The 5,000-nt window shown below is 41.4% G+C and overlaps 1 pseudogene; it reads left to right on the forward strand.

The window, feature by feature from the left end:
- Positions 1–800: 800 nt before the first annotated feature.
- On the forward strand, positions 801–2,939 carry LOC138020101 (piggyBac transposable element-derived protein 4-like; annotated as a pseudogene).
- The last annotated feature ends 2,061 nt before the right edge of the window (positions 2,940–5,000 follow it).

The following is a 5,000-nucleotide window of genomic DNA, read 5'->3' on the forward strand; positions in this document are numbered from 1 at the left end:
AGGCCTGGCCTAAAAACGTTTCTTTAGGCCTAATTAGGCCTAAGGTTAGCTATTCGTGTAACAGTCACGGTAAATTTCAACCTGCAACCTGCAACCTGCAAAATATACCTGCCGCTTTTTTTCCCAAATTCACGAATATGCGTCTTAGTATGACGGGAGCATAGTATAAAGATTTGGTGATTTGCGACAGCCTAACCAAAGATTTTGAGATCTCGCTCACCCAAGGCATTTGGCCACATTAAATAACCGAGATGAGCGCAAAGGCTGTTTAACTCGAGTGACTCTCTGTTTCTTGTTGTACAGAAACCGACCGCTTCTGATAACTGATTTTTCTGCATTATAATAAACTGTGACCTAAATGATACTTTCATATTTGCGGATGCGGTTTAGGGATCTCGTCGATTTCGGAAGCGATGATTATCTGGTATTCGTCAATCCTTTTCCCTCGATTTTCACGCACCCGGATGCCCCTAAGTCTGAAAATTGATTTTCATTGACCTCAGGTTAAATTCTATAAAAGCGTGCATTGCTTGCCATGAAGAATTGGATATATGAGTTGCAGCAGCGCCTGTCAATTAAGACCGTAATTAATTAATTAATTAACCCTTTCACTACTGGAGCGGCCAAAAGCGGCCAACCGGAAATAGCTTTGAGTTCCTAAAGCGGCCAAAAGCGGCCAAGAGAGCATGACTATTTTTGCTTGTCCCTCCCCGGCCCAGAGATAGTCCTGCATTGTTCTCCTTTTGTTAAAGGACATATTGACCAATCAAATCCACACAACTGCGCATAAGTTTTGTTAACCTGTGTATGGTGGGGAGCAGCCAAATCTTGATCATAGCTTCGGCTTGAGAGAGAAATGGCGGAACCTCTGATTGTAAGCGCTGAGGAATTTCACGATATTTTTGGTAGTTCTGATGAAGAAAATAATGCAGCAGATTTCGATGGGTCAGATATTGATGTTCAGGAATTGGATAGTGATATAGAGGAAGATGAAAATGAAAGCGAAAGCGACAACGACTCGAATGCGAGTGACACTATCGAGTGGTCAGATGAACTCGAGGATTTTGATATCGAAGAGTTTAGCGGCCAACAAGCCATAAAATTTAACGTTCCTGAAAACGTATCTCCTAACGATTTCTTTAGTCAACTCTTTGGAGATTCAGTTATTGATACGATCGTGACGGAGACGAATCGATATGCTCGGCAAAAGCTAGCAGACACGCCACGTCTTCAAAAGTGGAAGGACATAACAAATCGCGAACTGAAGGCTTATTTCGGTATATGCATTATTATGGGCATAAACAACCTTCCGCGAATTGCCATGTACTGGTCAACCGACCCATTTATTGGTAATTCAGGCATCCAGAGCGTGATGACGAAAAACTGCTTTGAAGAAGTTAGCCAGTATCTTCACTTCGTCGACTCCAGCAAGGAACCCGCACGTGGCGATGCAAATTACGATAAACTCTTCAAGATTCGCCCGATCCTTTCCATCGTTTTGGATAATATTCAAAACGCATATGAGCCCTCCAAAAATCTGTCCGTAGATGAGGCGATGATTGCTTTTAAAGGACGGCTTTCGTTCCATCAGTATATGCCCGCAAAGCCAACAAAATATGGAATAAAAGTTTGGATGGCCGCCGATTCCCAAAATGGCTACGTCTGCAATTATGCTGTTTACCTCGGCCAAGAAGGTCAAGCTCGTCTACATGGCCTTGGCTACGACGTAGTTATGAAAATGGCAACACCATTTCTTAACAAATACAGACATATTTTTTTCGACAATTTTTTTACGAGCACAAATTTGATGGAACATTTGCTTGCTCAAAACACATACGCTTGTGGAACTGTTCGGTGCAACCGGAAAGACTTGCCGCCGTGTTCAAAGAACAAGCTTAAGCAAGGCGAGAGAGTCAGTGCCCAGCGAAACCAACTCGTTTTTACGAAATGGCATGATAAGAGAGATATATCTTTCTTATCAACCAATGTTTTGCCAAGTGAGCCTGCCCGTGTTGTTCAACGACGAAGGAACGGCCGTGATCTCGATATTGAGAAGCCTCGTGTGGCAGACGTTTACACCTCTTACATGGGAGGTGTTGACCGAGCCGATCAACTTCGTTCTTTTTATTTCACGGGTTATTCTAGCCGCAAATGGTACCGCTACATTTTTTGGTTTTTATTTAACCTAGCTGTTTGTAACGCTTTTGTTTTGGAGTCATTTCATCGCACCACTCACGGTCAGACAAAGCGAGCAATGATCAATTTTAGGCTTGATCTCGCAAAGCAACTGATCAGTGATTTCTCGCAACGACAAAGAAAACGAAGGTCCCAAGAGCCTCAACAACATTCCGTCGCCAGAGAAGCCCATGTTTCTGTCCATGTGGAAGGAAGGAAGCGAAAGTGTGTCCAATGCAGCAAAGCCGGGCGAAGGACGCCCAAAGGTTACAAAGTGGAAACACGCTTTGAGTGCACGCTTCTAAAGTTGCACTTTGCCGAACGCCCTGTCACAATTTGTATCATGACCAGACCGAGTGACTCACTTTTGACTCATTCTTGTGATAAGTTTCCTTTCTATTGATTACACTGTATTTCATATGTAAATTTCTGGTGGAAAGCAACTGGCTGAGAACAGTTGGATCACAATTTAAGAAATATGACCAATCGCAATGTGTATAGCAATGGCGGCAAATTTGAATTTTTTTACGTGTCCTCACTTTCGATGTAAATTGCATTGGTATTAAATTGATATGTGTACATACTTATTATAAATCAAGTAAAACAAGTCCTCAGCTTTATTTCTCTGGTCTTTATTTAGCTTTAATTGCCCCCTGAATCTACTGAGCATATATATTTTGATTTGGGTTTGAAATCACCATGGCAGGCTAATTATGTAATAGGAACAGGGAGGTTGGGCCTCATTTGCATATAGTAGTGAAAGGGTTAAGTGAGTCTAATGTTTTAATCTAAAGAAATAAAAAATATCTCTATGCTTGGACAGACTGAAATGATCTAAATTTCATTGTTGAGACTCTTAACAGATTACACACCATGCTTTCAGGAATAAGGCCGTTTCTCAACTGTCCGTCCTTGGGCCTTACGCAAAAGGTCGTCCGGCACAACAGACCGCTACTAGAACCTTTTATAACAAAGCAAGGAAGAAATACAAGAACTTCGATACTGGACAAGACATCCAAGCCGGCATCCAAGATACTATTTCGTTTTAATAGCGATGACCCTCATATCTGCTGCTGCATGGACACAAGACAGCTAGGAAACCGCAATCTGATCCAATTACTTCTCTTTAGTAACCTTTCTCATTATTTTTAATGTAAACGTAGTTTAATAGGAAATACCACGAGTCAGTGGGAATACTGAATGAAATTATTGTTGCTAAAGCACCCTACCATTGACCACTAGGAAATTGAGGTTCCTGAATGACACATAAATGAGACGTGACTTGACTATTTTCACCGGTGTTAATTGATTGTAACAAGGTCAAGAGGATGTTGTTCATGTTCTCTGATCCACGCCTTGGCCTTATTCCCTCCAAACTACCCTACCCCAGAAAGGGCAATTACAATCAGTAGAGCGCGGCAGAGTGTTTCCGTCGTGCTTCTCGATGTCGAGTTTTCAAAGCGACCTCGGCAAGGTGAACAATGTACGAGGTTAAGAGACTTTTTGAGCTCAGGGCAGATGGTAAAGGATTGGGAATGAGGTTGTTGGGAAAGAGACTACAAAATTGGTTGCAAGTTCGCCGCACGGAAATACAAAAGGTAAGTGAAACAGTGGAATGCATGGAAGCGTAAAATTACTCCGTTTTTTAAAACAGACTAACAACGCTACAGCAGTAAAAAGCAGTCTGTGGCAGTTGCGTTTATTCTATTGGGCATACATGTATTTGTAACGCATAATCGAAGTACATTTCACTTCGGAAAGAATTTTGCGGGAAACGATTGCATTTTCGCGCAAAACTTAATTAAACGGTGATCACTGATATGACTTTAGACTTCATTTCTGCAACATCGAGTCAAATGTATTTTGGCCTTTTACTTATTTCCAACAGACTCGAGTCATTTTCTATTTTTATTTTCGTTTGTTTGTTTTTGTTTTTTTGTAGTGGGTTCTCACTACAGATTTCTTTTATGGCTGAAATTGAACAAGGGATTGTAGGGCATGCTTAAGTTTTGTTATAGACGGATTCACGAGTTCTGTGGCTTAGGAAGAATCCTTATTGGTGGATATGACTAACATTACACACTAATATCATTGCGAATAGCCTGTTATCGACTAACACGCTTCTAATAGGTCGATGATGGCTCGTCACTCATTGATAGTCGGAGATAACGACATGTAATACGAGTCGATATCAGTTGCGAATGGAAAGCATGTGGGTTTTTCAAGGCGCAACTCGTTGGCTTGCTATGGGCCTGGAAACTGTGAATTTACTGAGCTAGTAGTAGCGTCTCACTAAACATTTCTTTTGCGGCTGAAACTGAACTATGGACCACGTAAAAACAAGTTCTGTGAGCGTCCCTATTGGTGGAGATGACTAATGTTCCACACTAATATCATTCCGGTTATCCTGTTATTGACTAACACGCTTCTAATAAGTGGATGATGGCTCGCATTTTCAAATGTTCATCTGTTGATGATTGTTCATTATAGCAGAGTTACTGATTACAGTCGGAAACAACGACATGTGATACGACTCAATGTCATTTGATGACAGAAAGCGCTTGGGTTTTTTCGTTGCAGTTGTAATTTGTCCGCTTCACCCTTCACGTTATTGTAGATGGCCACGCAGTGCGGCAAGGACTTGTTTCTTTGACATTGATAATTTTGTTACTTGGCTTACGCGTGATCGTTGCATGCGGGAATGTCTCGAGCATTATCTGATAAGATCACGTCTTTCCGGTGTCATTGGAGAAACATTTTTTGCTCCGTAAAGTAATGCATTTTGCTAGCAAAGTTTTCGTAAGAACGAACATGTTTCTTTGTTA

This window comes from Montipora capricornis, chromosome 10 (genome assembly GCF_036669925.1).
Source record: "Montipora capricornis isolate CH-2021 chromosome 10, ASM3666992v2, whole genome shotgun sequence".
NCBI classification, from domain to species: domain Eukaryota; kingdom Metazoa; phylum Cnidaria; class Anthozoa; order Scleractinia; family Acroporidae; genus Montipora; species Montipora capricornis.